The 17610-nt window shown below is 45.7% G+C and overlaps 1 pseudogene; it reads right to left on the bottom strand.

Annotated features, from left to right (window-relative positions):
- Positions 1–14751, bottom strand: part of LOC135677490 (uncharacterized protein At1g76660-like) — a 32025-nt pseudogene extending 17274 nt beyond the window's left edge.
- Positions 14752–17610: the final 2859 nt, after the last annotated feature.

Below are 17610 nucleotides of genomic sequence, written 5' to 3'. Positions count from 1 at the left end.
GCGCCGAAGAATCGGACGAAGCGTCGAGGGACCAATGACATACCAGACAACTTGGTTAATTGCTTAGGATTAATTATCTCAATCGAAGTTTTGTTTTACATGTGCAGGATTAACTACGATGGAAGTAAGACACGTAGTAGGAGTTGCGCCGGAGTCAATACTATGATCACGTTGGGGGTTCGAGAGTTCGACGGAAGTCCGGACGGTCGTCGGAGGTTCTGCGGGAACAAATCCGAGAAGCCCAGGAGCTTGCCAAAGAAGCTTATCGGAACTCGCCAAGTGGATCGTCGTAAGTCCAGGAGTTTGCCAGAAGTCCGTCAGAGCATCGCCAAAGGTTCGTCGGATGTTCACCGGAAGCTCGTCGAAAGAAGCGATTGACGCACTGGAGCAAGTTGCAGTAAATGTCTTAAGAAATATTGTAGTTAGCATGTAGATTAAGTTAGGAATGAGAGGTGATCCCATTAACTTAATATGGGGGCAATTGGGCCCTTGATAGACCCAAATTGGGCTGAATGGATCAACCCATTCGGACCAGAATTCCTACTAGGCGGTGGCACCGCTAGGGTCGACGGTGGCACTACCCAGGAGATGGTATCCCAGGAAAGCTGGGCGGTGCAACTGCCCAGGTCAGGCGGTACCGCCTGGGCTCAGTCTCAGAGCGAGACTGGGCAGTGCAACCGCCCCAGTCAAGCAGTGGCACCGCCTGGGCTCAGTCTCCGAGCGAGACTGGGTGGTGCAACCGCCCTTGTCAAGCGGTTGGACCGCCCCAGTCAGGAGGTAGTACCGCCAGGACCCTAAAAATCCGGGAAAAGACACTTTTGAGCTCTAAATTCAAACCAGTTTGGGGCCTATATAAACCCCACCCTTTTCTGCATGAAAGGGCAACCAAAAGACACCGAAAATCCAATCTTACTTTGTGATTTTTAGAGCTCAAAAGTGTTGTAAATGCTAGAAGTTCTCCTCCCTCTTTTCTTCCAAGTTTTAAGCTTTCAAGAGAGGAGACAAATTCTGTAAGGGTTGTCTCTTAAGCCCGTCAAACGGAGTGGAACTGTAAAAGGGTGGTTGGCCTTCACCTATTGAAGGAAGGACTCTAGTGGACGTCGGTGACCTCGTCGGTGGAGGAAGCCAAAAGTGGATGTAGGTTAAGATTGACCGAACCACTCTAAATCTTGGTTTGCATTTACTTTGAGCATTTTATCTTTACTGCAAACCTTCTTAGTAGCACTGCCTTCTGCTCATTTACGAACGTGTTTCATAGTTAAGTATTTTCCCAATTGGCGTTAAGACGAAAATCGGTTTTATCGTATGAACATCATATTTCAGTTTGTGCTTACATTCTGATTTCCATCATAAGTGCAAACTGCCTTTATATATTTGCTTTAACTGCATCTCGCTTGATCACAAGTTAAAGTAATTTCTGAATCGACTTTCTTACCCAAATCGTTTTTATCGTACGAATGTCGTTTTAAATCGTCGAAAGTTTTTTGCTACACTAATTCACCCCCCCCCCCCTCTTAGTGCTCTTGATCCTAACAATTGGTATCAAAGCCCGGTATTTCTCATTTCGGATTTACACTTGAGAGAAATGGCTCTTCATGGCTTTCAAGAGGGCTTATCAGTTGTTCGTCCACCGTTGTTTAATGGATTGGACTACACTTATTGGAAAACTCGAATGAGAGTTTTCTCGATTTCTATAAATTTGGATTTATGGAATATTGTTGAAAATGGTTTTCAACTTTCCTTTAAACCGATGAACGAATGGTCAGATTTGGAGAAGAAGTATTTTTCTTTAAATGCAAAGGCTATGAATGCCTTATTTTGCGCTTTGGACAAAAATGAGTTCAATCGGATTTCTACATGCGAAACGGCTTTTGATATTTAGCGAACACTTGAAATCATGCACGAGGGAACTAGTAGAGTCAAAGACTCGAAAGTTAACATTTTATTGCATGATTTTGAGCTTTTTGAAATGCAACCAAGTGAGCCTATAGGCGACATGTACACCCGTTTCACGGACGTCGTCAATAATCTAAGAGTTCTTGGTAAATCTTTTTTGAATTTTGATCTCGTAAGCAAGATTAAGATCCCTTCCAAAAAGGTGGGATCCTAAAATAACCGCAATACAAGGATCTTAATATCCTAGCGAGTCATGCGACGACCTCAGCACGTGAAACGGAAGTCTCTGGCAGACTTCTAGTGGGGATCAGGATCCAATCAGCGTCTTAGTGTAACCTCGAGGGACTCGACCAATCACACTAAGCCCAAAAGGTAGGCAACTCTTGCCGATCACAACTCCTTATGATTCCCGTCCTGTTCGGCCTCCGAATCACCATGGTCTCGAGGGACTCGACCAACCATGATGTTCGGTTAAGTCAACACCTTCATTACAAGATGAGTCTGATTTGATGATATACCCTCGAGGGACTCGACCAAGCATACCATGTCCTCAAGTCACCGGTGACATCTCTATGTCGTAAGCAAGATGGCGAGTTGTGATATAGGTGAGCCTTGAGGGACTTGACCAACTCAACCTACACCTAGAATCGGTTCCTACCTATAACGATGGAAGGCCACGTGGGTCAATCTAATTGCCTCACGTTTACCGACTTAATATTATAAAGAGAGAGGTTTGTATGATTTGGTCTCCTAATATGACATGTCACACATATACATATTTAATATATATCTACATCACATGCAAATATATATACATATCTAGTATGTGTATAAGCAATTACACCAGAGGATCATGGACCACAACCTAACGTGATCAGACCTGAGCCAGTAGGCCTGATCACTCACATCAAGATCTATGTGTGCAGCGGTGCATCTCCATGCCCTGTGATCTTCCATCTCGTTCTCGTCGGTTCCATCGACATCTCGATGCATCTCCATGCATTGCAATCATCCATCTCGTGGGTCCCGCTATCGCATCCACGCTCCCGCTGCGCCTTCTCATATGATTATAACTTAATCATAGGCATGCAGGCCCGACAATAAATGAGAAATATAATGGAGGCTCGCAGACCCCAATAATAATAATCACAAGTACACACATCATACGATCCATGATCATCCGTCCATACATCATACATCACATGTATAAATAATCATCATCATGTAGGACTACTAGATAATGATAAAAATAATAATCAACTAAACTTTTTAATTAATTAATATTTTTTGAAATTAAAAACATATAGGGAATTTCTGAATTCCTAGAGGCATTTTCATAATTTGGACAAAAGACAAAAACTAGAATTTCTCAATTTCACAAGAGTAAAACTATCTTTTTACCCAAAAAAACCCTAACTCCCTTTCTCCCTTTCCCCTGCTATAGTTGCCGCCGCCGCCACCCTGCCAGCAGCAGGATGTGCGGTGAAGGGCGGGGCGCTGCCCTAGCCTATAGGTGGCGTGCCCGAGGGCGATGTCGCCGTTGCAGTTGGGTGCACCCATAGGCGGGCGCCCCTGCTATCACCGCCACCCCTACGGGTGGTTTTGCTCGTGGGGTTATTCCTGCAACATCCTCCCCCGCGGGCGAGCGGCGGTGGCTGCTTGCGGGCAAGCGTCGCTACGGGCGCTATGCCCGCAAAGTGGCAATCGAGGGTGCCGACACTGCCCCGCGCGAGCACAGTGCCAACGGAGGTGGTCGCCGTGCCTGCGGCCCTATTTGCGGTCGCCGTTACAGGGGGCTGCTTGCATGTGGGCGGCCTTATGGCTGCCACTGTAGGTGGCTACAGGCACGCAGATCGAGGGCAACAACTATTGTTGCCCTTCCTTGTTTTTGCGTCAACGATTTTGCCCTCAAAATTCTTCCTAAATACAACACACGTAGTTCAAAACCAATCATTCGCACGAACAACATGGCTCTGATACCACTATTGGAAAATCTTAGGGGCGACATCACGTGTGTAGTGGAAGAACAAGAAAAATAAAGTCCCCTATTCCCAAAGAGACGTTCGTCGTCGTGCAAATATTGGTGCGCAAAATCCATAAAACTTAAAACTGCGTATAGAGTAGATTGTGTTACCTAGGGAGATCGTATATCCCTGTTTCCTTGCAGATCTTTAGGAGAGGGTGAAGGAGGTCAAGCATCCTCCTCTCTAGCGGTGATCCACACAGCAGGGCTATGACGACGCTCCTCAAAACTCCAGGTTTGCTCTACGATTGAGAGGGGGAGGAGAATAGGAGAGGCAATCAAAGGCTCTAGCCTATGAGGCTCTGAATCCCTCCTATTTATAGAGGCCCCCTATCAAAACCTAATGGATCCTCCCCTAGTGGGTATTCGATCTGCATCCAATTACCCAAGTCTTTTAGATTAGTGGATCTCTATCCAATAATCTCTCATGTGATCTTATTGGATCTCGTCCATGGGATCCAATAATTCAAGGGCTTATTTGATATCCAATAAGACAAGGGCTCTGGCGGATATCTCATATCCGAACCTCTACTCATCGCAATGTCTACCATATGTGTGTGACCCTCGAGGCCCAATATCGAGCTGGCCGTGAGTTATACCTGTTAGAACTCCTTCTAACTTAGTGAATTATTATCTCTGTAATAATTCACTCGACTCATCGACTACGGACGTACTAGGCCACTACGCAGTAGTCACCAGATGATACAAGGGAATCCCATCCATTAGACCTGTCTGTCCTCAATTACCATGTACCTATAGTCTCTCATCTATCTAATATCCCATAGACCGTATATTGAGCATGGTGCTGTTACATCTGCTAGTCATAGGTGCCCAGCAAGCCAATCACGTGAGTGATGACACGTGTGACTTGATACAGAATCTTTTTGCTTATTATATTTTGGCGTATATCACTTTATAACTATTTCATAAATGCATATATATTGTGATGTCCTTGGATTTGTGCAATGGGAATCGGATCGTGATGAGATCACGATAATGAGATCGATTCACCTTTAAACACATATCCTAAATAATCCCGGTCATAGGTTACTCGAGAGGGACATCGTGATAACCGGATAGACTGGTGTGCTGTATACCCGTCCATATGATGGATGCAGCTGGTCTCATAGTTGCTCGTGTAGCGACACTAGGGATACAGTACAGGTGCTCATTGGAGAATGAGTTCACTAATTGATCCGCTTACGGAATGTTGGATGGTTGATGATGCCTTATTGTCAGACAGCGATTCCGTAGTCCTAGTGGTGTATCTGGTCCTTAGACTTGAGACACCAAGGATGTCCTGTATGAGTGCTCCACTCTTTGATACCAGACTTATATGTTTGGCTGTCCCCAGATCTAGTACAGCTGGTCATTGGGAGTGGTAGTCGACCTTACGAGGGCTATTGAGTGTCAATAGAGGATCATCCACTCTCGACGTCATGAGAGGAATATCCTATGTGTTCTTGCTCAGACAAATCCCTGGCCAGGGTCATTCGGGTTGAGAGAGAAAGAGTTCTCTAGGAGAATCCGATTAGAGCGAGACTCGAGTAGAAACCGTATGGGTCTGACAGCACCATGCTCGATATACGGTCTCTGGGATATTAGATGGATGAGGGACTATAAGTACATGGTAACTGAGGACAGACAGGTCCAATGGATTGGATTCCCCTGTATCGTTTGGGGACTACGGCGTAGTGGCCTAGTACGTCCGTAGTCGATGAGTCGAGTGAATTATTACAGAGATAATAATTCACTGAGTTAGAAGGAGTTCTGACAGGTATGACTCACGGCCAACTCGATATTGGGCCTAGAGGGTCACACACATATGGTAGGCATTGCGATGAGTAGAGGTTCGGATATGAGATATCCGACGGAGCCCTTGTCTTATTGGATGCAGATCCAATACCCACTAGGGAAGGACCCATTAGGGTTTGACACGGGATCTCTATAAATAGGAGGGATTCACAGCCTGGCTAGAGTCTTTGCTTGCCTTTCCTATTCTCCTCTCCCTCTCCACCTCAGAGTAGGCCTGGATTTTTGAGGAGCGTCGTCGCAACCCTGCTGTGTGGATCACCGCTAGAGAGGAGGACGCTTGACCTCCTTCACCCTCTCCTAAGGATCCCTCTCCTAAGGATCTGCAAAAAAACAGGGATATACGATCTCCCTAGGTAACACAATCTCTATACGCAGTTTTGTGTTTTGCGGATTTTTGCGCACCAATCTTCGCACGACGACGAACATCTTTTTGGGAATCGGGGATTTTTGTTTTCTTGTTCTTCCGCTGCGCATATGATGTCGCCCCCAATGATTTCCCAACAGTGGTATCAGAGCCAGGTTGTTCGTGCGAATGATTGGTTTTGAACTGCGTGTGTTGTGTTTAGGAAGAATATTGACGTCAAAATCGTTGACGCAAAAGCGAGAAAGGGCAGCAACATTGCTGCCCTCGATCTGCGTGCGTGAAGCGCAGCCGAAGGCGGGCAGCACAGGGGCTGCGTCTGCAACAGCCGGCCGGCGGCCTGCTTGCTGCAGGCTTGCTGCCGGCGGGGCTGGCAGCCCACGGGCAGAGGCGCCGCAGGGAAGCAGCGCCTGCCGCCGCAGGGCAGCGACGCCTGCCGCCGCAAGGAAGCAGCGCCTGCCGCCGCAGGGCAGCGGCGCCTGCCGCCGCTGCTCCCGCGGGCGAAACCCCCCCCCACAGGGGCGGCCGCCCGGTGGGACAGCACCCCCTGCGGAGGCAGTGGCGCCCGAAGGGGGCGCCCACCTGCAGCGGCAGCGCCGCTAGCGGGCGTGCCGCCTGCAGGCGAGGGCAGTGCCCTCATTCGCCGCACAGGCCGTCGCCGGCAGGGTGGCGGCGGCGGCACCAGCGAAGGGGGGAAAGGGCATTTGGGTTTTCTGGGCAAAAGACAGTTTTACCCCTCGGAATTTGAGAAATTCCAGTTTCTGTCTTTTATCCAAATTACGAAAATACCCCTATATATTCTGAAATTCCCTACATGTCCCTGATTTCAGAAAATATTAATTAATTAAAAGGTTTAGTTGATTATTATTTTTATTATTATCTAGTAGTCCTACATGATGATGATTATTTATACATATGATATATGATGTGTGGACGGATGATCATGGACCGTGTGATGTGTGTACTTGTGATTATTATTATTGAGGTCTGCGAGCTTCTATTATATTTCTTGTTTATTGTCGGGCCTGCGTGCTTATGATTAAGTTGTAATCATATGAGGAGGTGCAGCGGGAGCGTGGATGCGATAACGGGACCCACGAGACGGACGATCGTGATGCATGAAGATGCATCAAGATGTCGACGGAACCGACGAGGACGAGATAGACGATCACAGGGCATAGAGATGCACCGTTGCACACATAGATCTTGATGTGAGTGATTAGGCCTACTGGCTCGGGCCTAATCACATTAGGTTGTGGTCCATGATCATCTGGTGTGATTGCTTATACACATACTAGATATGTATATATATTTGCATGCGATGTAGATATATATTAATATGTATATATGTGACATGTCATATTAGGAGACCAAATCATAGAAACATCTCTCGATAATATTAAGTCGGTAAACGTGAGGCAATTAGATTGACCCACGTGGCCTTCCATCGTTATGAGTAGGAACCGATTCCCGGTGTAGGTTCAGTTGGTCGAGTCCCTCGAGACTCACCTATATCGCGATTCGCTATCTTGCTTACGACATAGAGATGTCACCGGTGACCTGAGGGCATGGTATACTTGGTCGAGTCCCTCGAGGGTATATCATCAAATCAGACTCATCTTGTAACGAAGGTGTTGACTTAACCGAGCATCATGGTTGGTCGAGTCCCTCGAGGCCATGGTGATTCGGAGGCCGAACGGGACGAGAATCACAAGGAGTTGTGATCGGCAAGAGTTGCCTACCTTTTAGGCTTAGTGTGATTGGTCGAGTCCCTCGAGGTTACACTAAGACGCTGATTGGATCCTGATCCCCACTAGAAGTCTGCTGGAGACTTCCGTTTCACGTGCTGAGGGTGTCGCGTGACTCGATAGTAAAATAGTGGGAGCATATTAAGATAGAAGTCCATATCTTGATAGTTTATTTCTTGCAAAATCTGCATGTTATTCATTTCTGCTACATCTTTATTTTTAGAAAATGTCGCTTTCAAATCCCTTACGTGGCATACTTGATGTCAACCGCCTCACTGGTCCAAATTATACGGATTGGCTCCGTAACTTGAGAATTGTTCTCACAACGGAGAAAATCGTGTACGTCCTTGATACAGTGATGCCTACGCCTGAAGAAGGGGCAAACGAGGATGAGATCGCTCGCTACGTGAAGTACATTGATGACTCCACTCTTGCTCAGTGCTATATGTTAGGCTCTATGACTCCAGAGTTACAGAGACAACATGAAAAGATGGATGCCAGATTCATTCTCCTACATGTCCACAAATTGTTTGAGGAACAGGGAAGGACTCAACGATATGAAATATCCAAGAGCCTTTTCCGCGCTAGGATGACTGAGGGGACACCGGTTCAGAACCATGTCCTAAAGATGATTGAGTGGATAGAGAAACTCACATGTCTAGGAATGGTCCTAGAGGATAACTTGTGTGTGGACATTGTGCTTCAGTCCCTACCAGATTCCTTTTCACAGTTCATAATGAATTTTAATATGAACAAGCTTGAGGTGACTCTCCCAGAGCTCCTCAATATGTTGAGGGAGGCAGAGAGTACTATTAAGAAAGAGAAGCCAGTTCTCTACACTGGTGAGACCAGAAAGAAAAGGAAAGCAGAAAGGTCCCTTAAGAAGGGAAAGGGCAAGGGCAAACAAGGTAAAGCAAAGGTTACTAAGAAAGACCCAACAAAGGACAAAGGCCAGTGCTTCCACTGTGGTAAAGATGGGCACTGGAAGAGAAACTGCAAAGAGTACATTGCAGAAAGGGCGAAACAAAAGCTTGATGAAGCTTCAAGTACATTCATGATCAGTCTCCATTTGTCAAACTCTTATGATAACACATGGGTATTGGATACCGGTAGTGCTTATCATATATGCAATTCGTTGCAGGTTCTGGCAAGGCCTAGGAGACTAGAGAGAGGCGAGATGGACCTCAAGATGGTTAATGGAGCAAAAGTTGCTGTATTAGATGTTGGCGAGGTCGCCCTGCATCTGCCTAGTGGAGCTTTTATTGCATTAGATGCATGTTATTTTGTTCCTTCTATTATCAAAAACATTATCTCCATTTTATGTTTAACAGTTAGTGGATATAAATTTGTTTTTGAGAACAATGGTTGTTCGATATTATTAGATGATAAGATCATCACGAAAAGAACATTGCATAATGGTTTATTTATGTTAGACACCACTCCACATATCATGAATGTAAATGTGTCCAAAAGGAAACGAGATGAGTTGAACAGTGCATACCTGTGGCATTGTAGGCTAGGTCACATCCATGAAAGAAGGATTCAAAAGTTGCTAAATGATGGATATCTAGATCCATTCGACTATGTGTCATATGCAACTTGTGAGCCTTGCATTCGTGGAAAACTGACCAAATCTCCATTTAGTAGAACTAGAGAGAGAGCCACTGAGTTGTTGGAACTCATACATAGTGATGTATGTGGACCCATGTCAACTCATGCCATTGGAGGTTACTCCTACTTCATTACATTTACTAATGATTTCTCAAGGTATGGATATATGTACTTAATGAAGTACAAGTCCGAGGCCTTTGAGAAATTCAGAAAGTATAAGAATGAGGTGGAGAACCAGACTGGAAAGAGTATCAAAACTCTTCGATCAGATCGAGGATGTGAGTACTTAAGTACAGAGTTTACTCAGTTCCTCAAGGACCATGGGATATTATCCCAATGGACACCTCCTTATACACCTCAGCTCAATGGTATCTTTGGAAGGAGGAATCGTACGCTATTAGATATGGTACGGTCCATGATGAGTTTCGCTGACCTACCCATCTCATTCTGGGGATATGCCCTAGAAACCGCAGCTTACCTTCTGAACAGAGTTCCAACTAAGTCGGTAGTGTCTACACCATATGAGATATGGAAAGGGAAGAAGCCTGATCTTAAGGTTGTTAAGATTTGGGGCTGCCCTACCCACGTTAAAAGACACAACCCCGATAAGTTAGAATCAAGGACAGAGCGATGCATATTTGTGGGATACCCCAAGGAAACTTGTGGGTATTATTTCTATCATCTCGAGGACCAAAAGGTCTTTGTAGCTAAGAGAGTAGTGTTCCTCGTGAAGGAACACATTCTTGGCGGAGACAATGGGAGAATGATAGAGTTGAGCGAGGTTGGAGAACCAAGCTCAAGCACCACTCTATAGCCCGAGTCTGTTCAGGTACCTAATACACAAGTTTCAACTTTACGCAGGTCTGATAGAGTATCCCATCCTCCTAAGAGATATGTGGGACATATTAGAGCAGAGGATGTAGAGGATATTGATCCTCAGACCTATGAGGAGGCTATTATGAGTATAGACTCCGAGAAGTGGCAAGAAGCCATGAATTCTGAGATGGATTCTATGTACTCCAATAAGGTTTGGAACCTAGTTGATGCGCCCGAAGGTATTGTACCCATCGGTTGCAAGTGGATCTTTAAGAAAAAGATCGGAGTAGATGGAAAGGTAGAGACCTATAAAGCAAGGCTAGTGGCTAAGGGGCATCGTCAAAGGCAAGGTGTTGACTACGACGAAACTTTCTCACCCGTAGCAATGCTAAAATCCATCAGAATTCTATTGGCTATTGCAGCACACTATGATTATGAGATCTGGCAGATGGATGTGAAAACCGCATTCCTCAACGGGAACCTCGAGGAGGAAGTGTATATGATGCAACCTGAGGGATTCGTGTCCAAGAACTGCCCAGATAAGGTGTGTAGGTTGCTTAGATCCATTTATGGACTAAAGCAAGCTTCCCGAAGTTGGAACATAAGATTTGATGAGGCAATCAGATCTTATGACTTCGTTAAGAACGAAGATGAGCCTTATGTATACAGAAAGGTAAGTGGGAGCGCTATCACCTTTTTGGTGTTATATGTGGATGACATCCTCATCATTGGGAATGATGTAGGAATGCAATCCACAGTAAAGACTTGGTTATCTAGACACTTCTCCATAAAGGACTTAGGGGAAGCATCCTATATCTTGGGGATTAGAATCTATAGAGATAGATTCAAGAGGATGCTTGGCTTGTCCCAGTCCAGGTACATAGAAACCATTGTCAAAAGGTTCGACAGAAGGCTTTGGGCCGTGGACTCGGGCATCGGGCCAAGAAGAGCGGGTATTGTGCCAAGGATATCGGAGTTGCTGAGTCAACTAGCTGATTGGGCAATAGGCTGTAGGAGAGGACGATGCGCCGAAGAATCGGACGAAGCGTCGAGGGACCAATGACATACCAGACAACTTGGTTAATTGCTTAGGATTAATTATCTCAATCGAAGTTTTGTTTTACATGTGCAGGATTAACTACGATGGAAGTAAGACACGTAGTAGGAGTTGCGCCGGAGTCAATACTATGATCACGTTGGGGGTTCGAGAGTTCGACGGAAGTCCGGACGGTCGTCGGAGGTTCTGCGGGAACAAATCCGAGAAGCCCAGGAGCTTGCCAAAGAAGCTTATCGGAACTCGCCAAGTGGATCGTCGTAAGTCCAGGAGTTTGCCAGAAGTCCGTCAGAGCATCGCCAAAGGTTCGTCGGATGTTCACCGGAAGCTCGTCGAAAGAAGCGATTGACGCACTGGAGCAAGTTGCAGTAAATGTCTTAAGAAATATTGTAGTTAGCATGTAGATTAAGTTAGGAATGAGAGGTGATCCCATTAACTTAATATGGGGGCAATTGGGCCCTTGATAGACCCAAATTGGGCTGAATGGATCAACCCATTCGGACCAGAATTCCTACTAGGCGGTGGCACCGCTAGGGTCGACGGTGGCACTACCCAGGAGATGGTATCCCAGGAAAGCTGGGCGGTGCAACTGCCCAGGTCAGGCGGTACCGCCTGGGCTCAGTCTCAGAGCGAGACTGGGCAGTGCAACCGCCCCAATCAAGCAGTGGCACCGCCTGGGCTCAGTCTCCGAGCGAGACTGGGTGGTGCAACCGCCCTTGTCAAGCGGTTGGACCGCCCCAGTCAGGAGGTAGTACCGCCAGGACCCTAAAAATCCGGGAAAAGACACTTTTGAGCTCTAAATTCAAACCAGTTTGGGGCCTATATAAACCCCACCCTTTTCTGCATGAAAGGGCAACCAAAAGACACCGAAAATCCAATCTTACTTTGTGATTTTTAGAGCTCAAAAGTGTTGTAAATGCTAGAAGTTCTCCTCCCTCTTTTCTTCCAAGTTTTAAGCTTTCAAGAGAGGAAACAAATTCTGTAAGGGTTGTCTCTTAAGCCCGTCAAACGGAGTGGAACTGTAAAAGGGTGGTTGGCCTTCACCTATTGAAGGAAGGACTCTAGTGGACGTCGGTGACCTCGTCGGTGGAGGAAGCCAAAAGTGGATGTAGGTTAAGATTGACCGAACCACTCTAAATCTTGGTTTGCATTTACTTTGAGCATTTTATCTTTACTGCAAACCTTCTTAGTAGCACTGCCTTCTGCTCATTTACGAACGTGTTTCATAGTTAAGTATTTTCCTAATTGGCGTTAAGACGAAAATCGGTTTTATCGTATGAACATCATATTTCAGTTTGTGCTTACATTCTGATTTCCATCATAAGTGCAAACTGCCTTTATATATTTGCTTTAACTGCATCTCGCTTGATCACAAGTTAAAGTAATTTCTGAATCGGCTTTCTTACTGAAATCGTTTTTATCGTACGAATGTCGTTTTAAATCGTCGAAAGTTTTTTGCTACACTAATTCACCCCCCCCCCCCTCTTAGTGCTCTTGATCCTAACAATTGGTATCAAAGCCCGGTATTTCTCATTTCGGATTTACACTTGAGAGAAATGGCTCTTCATGGCTTTCAAGAGGGCTTATCAGTTGTTCGTCCACCGTTGTTTAATGGATTGGACTACACTTATTGGAAAACTCGAATGAGAGTTTTCTCGATTTCTATAAATTTGGATTTATGGAATATTGTTGAAAATGGTTTTCAACTTTCCTTTAAACCGATGAACGAATGGTCAGATTTGGAGAAGAAGTATTTTTCTTTAAATGCAAAGGCTATGAATGCCTTATTTTGCGCTTTGGACAAAAATGAGTTCAATCGGATTTCTACATGCGAAACGGCTTTTGATATTTAGCGAACACTTGAAATCATGCACGAGGGAACTAGTAGAGTCAAAGACTCGAAAGTTAACATTTTATTGCATGATTTTGAGCTTTTTGAAATGCAACCAAGTGAGCCTATAGGCGACATGTACACCCGTTTCACGGACGTCGTCAATAATCTAAGAGTTCTTGGTAAATCTTTTTTGAATTTTGATCTCGTAAGCAAGATTAAGATCCCTTCCAAAAAGGTGGGATCCTAAAATAACCGCAATACAAGGATCTTAATATCCTAGCGAGTCATGCGACGACCTCAGCACGTGAAACGGAAGTCTCTGGCAGACTTCTAGTGGGGATCAGGATCCAATCAGCGTCTTAGTGTAACCTCGAGGGACTCGACCAATCACACTAAGCCCAAAAGGTAGGCAACTCTTGCCGATCACAACTCCTTATGATTCCCGTCCTGTTCGGCCTCCGAATCACCATGGTCTCGAGGGACTCGACCAACCATGATGTTCGGTTAAGTCAACACCTTCATTACAAGATGAGTCTGATTTGATGATATACCCTCGAGGGACTCGACCAAGCATACCATGTCCTCAAGTCACCGGTGACATCTCTATGTCGTAAGCAAGATGGCGAGTTGTGATATAGGTGAGCCTTGAGGGACTTGACCAACTCAACCTACACCTAGAATCGGTTCCTACCTATAACGATGGAAGGCCACGTGGGTCAATCTAATTGCCTCACGTTTACCGACTTAATATTATAAAGAGAGAGGTTTGTATGATTTGGTCTCCTAATATGACATGTCACACATATACATATTTAATATATATCTACATCACATGCAAATATATATACATATCTAGTATGTGTATAAGCAATTACACCAGAGGATCATGGACCACAACCTAACGTGATCAGACCTGAGCCAGTAGGCCTGATCACTCACATCAAGATCTATGTGTGCAGCGGTGCATCTCCATGCCCTGTGATCTTCCATCTCGTTCTCGTCGGTTCCATCGACATCTCGATGCATCTCCATGCATTGCAATCATCCATCTCGTGGGTCCCGCTATCGCATCCACGCTCCCGCTGCGCCTTCTCATATGATTATAACTTAATCATAGGCATGCAGGCCCGACAATAAATGAGAAATATAATGGAGGCTCGCAGACCCCAATAATAATAATCACAAGTACACACATCATACGATCCATGATCATCCGTCCATACATCATACATCACATGTATAAATAATCATCATCATGTAGGACTACTAGATAATGATAAAAATAATAATCAACTAAACTTTTTAATTAATTAATATTTTTTGAAATTAAAAACATATAGGGAATTTCTGAATTCCTAGAGGCATTTTCATAATTTGGACAAAAGACAAAAACTAGAATTTCTCAATTTCACAAGAGTAAAACTATCTTTTTACCCAAAAAAACCCTAACTCCCTTTCTCCCTTTCCCCTGCTATAGTTGCCGCCGCCGCCACCCTGCCAGCAGCAGGATGTGCGGTGAAGGGCGGGGCGCTGCCCTAGCCTATAGGTGGCGTGCCCGAGGGCGATGTCGCCGTTGCAGTTGGGTGCACCCATAGGCGGGCGCCCCTGCTATCACCGCCACCCCTACGGGTGGTTTTGCTCGTGGGGTTATTCCTGCAACATCCTCCCCCGCGGGCGAGCGGCGGTGGCTGCTTGCGGGCAAGCGTCGCTACGGGCGCTATGCCCGCAAAGTGGCAATCGAGGGTGCCGACACTGCCCCGCGCGAGCACAGTGCCAACGGAGGTGGTCGCCGTGCCTGCGGCCCTATTTGCGGTCGCCGTTACAGGGGGCTGCTTGCATGTGGGCGGCCTTATGGCTGCCACTGTAGGTGGCTACAGGCACGCAGATCGAGGGCAACAACTATTGTTGCCCTTCCTTGTTTTTGCGTCAACGATTTTGCCCTCAAAATTCTTCCTAAATACAACACACGTAGTTCAAAACCAATCATTCGCACGAACAACATGGCTCTGATACCACTATTGGAAAATCTTAGGGGCGACATCACGTGTGTAGTGGAAGAACAAGAAAAATAAAGTCCCCTATTCCCAAAGAGACGTTCGTCGTCGTGCAAATATTGGTGCGCAAAATCCATAAAACTTAAAACTGCGTATAGAGTAGATTGTGTTACCTAGGGAGATCGTATATCCCTGTTTCCTTGCAGATCTTTAGGAGAGGGTGAAGGAGGTCAAGCATCCTCCTCTCTAGCGGTGATCCACACAGCAGGGCTATGACGACGCTCCTCAAAACTCCAGGTTTGCTCTACGATTGAGAGGGGGAGGAGAATAGGAGAGGCAATCAAAGGCTCTAGCCTATGAGGCTCTGAATCCCTCCTATTTATAGAGGCCCCCTATCAAAACCTAATGGATCCTCCCCTAGTGGGTATTCGATCTGCATCCAATTACCCAAGTCTTTTAGATTAGTGGATCTCTATCCAATAATCTCTCATGTGATCTTATTGGATCTCGTCCATGGGATCCAATAATTCAAGGGCTTATTTGATATCCAATAAGACAAGGGCTCTGGCGGATATCTCATATCCGAACCTCTACTCATCGCAATGTCTACCATATGTGTGTGACCCTCGAGGCCCAATATCGAGCTGGCCGTGAGTTATACCTGTTAGAACTCCTTCTAACTTAGTGAATTATTATCTCTGTAATAATTCACTCGACTCATCGACTACGGACGTACTAGGCCACTACGCATTAGTCACCAGATGATACAAGGGAATCCCATCCATTAGACCTGTCTGTCCTCAATTACCATGTACCTATAGTCTCTCATCTATCTAATATCCCATAGACCGTATATTGAGCATGGTGCTGTTACATCTGCTAGTCATAGGTGCCCAGCAAGCCAATCACGTGAGTGATGACACGTGTGACTTGATACAGAATCTTTTTGCTTATTATATTTTGGCGTATATCACTTTATAACTATTTCATAAATGCATATATATTGTGATGTCCTTGGATTTGTGCAATGGGAATCGGATCGTGATGAGATCACGATAATGAGATCGATTCACCTTTAAACACATATCCTAAATAATCCCGGTCATAGGTTACTCGAGAGGGACATCGTGATAACCGGATAGACTGGTGTGCTGTATACCCGTCCATATGATGGATGCAGCTGGTCTCATAGTTGCTCGTGTAGCGACACTAGGGATACAGTACAGGTGCTCATTGGAGAATGAGTTCACTAATTGATCCGCTTACGGAATGTTGGATGGTTGATGATGCCTTATTGTCAGACAGCGATTCCGTAGTCCTAGTGGTGTATCTGGTCCTTAGACTTGAGACACCAAGGATGTCCTGTATGAGTGCTCCACTCTTTGATACCAGACTTATATGTTTGGCTGTCCCCAGATCTAGTACAGCTGGTCATTGGGAGTGGTAGTCGACCTTACGAGGGCTATTGAGTGTCAATAGAGGATCATCCACTCTCGACGTCATGAGAGGAATATCCTATGTGTTCTTGCTCAGACAAATCCCTGGCCAGGGTCATTCGGGTTGAGAGAGAAAGAGTTCTCTAGGAGAATCCGATTAGAGCGAGACTCGAGTAGAAACCGTATGGGTCTGACAGCACCATGCTCGATATACGGTCTCTGGGATATTAGATGGATGAGGGACTATAAGTACATGGTAACTGAGGACAGACAGGTCCAATGGATTGGATTCCCCTGTATCGTTTGGGGACTACGGCGTAGTGGCCTAGTACGTCCGTAGTCGATGAGTCGAGTGAATTATTACAGAGATAATAATTCACTGAGTTAGAAGGAGTTCTGACAGGTATGACTCACGGCCAACTCGATATTGGGCCTAGAGGGTCACACACATATGGTAGGCATTGCGATGAGTAGAGGTTCGGATATGAGATATCCGACGGAGCCCTTGTCTTATTGGATGCAGATCCAATACCCACTAGGGAAGGACCCATTAGGGTTTGACACGGGATCTCTATAAATAGGAGGGATTCACAGCCTGGCTAGAGTCTTTGCTTGCCTTTCCTATTCTCCTCTCCCTCTCCACCTCAGAGTAGGCCTGGATTTTTGAGGAGCGTCGTCGCAACCCTGCTGTGTGGATCACCGCTAGAGAGGAGGACGCTTGACCTCCTTCACCCTCTCCTAAGGATCTGTAAGAAAACAGGGATATACGATCTCCCTAGGTAACACAATCTCTATACGCAATTTTATGTTTTGTGGATTTTTGCGCACCAATCTTCGCACGACGACGAACATCTTTTTGGGAATCGGGGATTTTTGTTTTCTTGTTCTTCCACTGCGCATATGATGTCGCCCCCAATGATTTCCCAACAAGATCCATACGGTTTTTACTCACGGTTTCTACTCGAGTCTGGCTCTAATCGGATTCTCCCGGAGAACTCTTTCTCTCTCAACCCGAATGACCC

The sequence above is a fragment of the Musa acuminata genome, chromosome BXJ1-6 (genome assembly GCF_036884655.1).
Source record: "Musa acuminata AAA Group cultivar baxijiao chromosome BXJ1-6, Cavendish_Baxijiao_AAA, whole genome shotgun sequence".
Classification (NCBI taxonomy): domain Eukaryota; kingdom Viridiplantae; phylum Streptophyta; class Magnoliopsida; order Zingiberales; family Musaceae; genus Musa; species Musa acuminata.
Note: the sequence above shows the minus strand (reverse complement) of the source record. Positions and strands in the feature narration are given on the sequence as shown.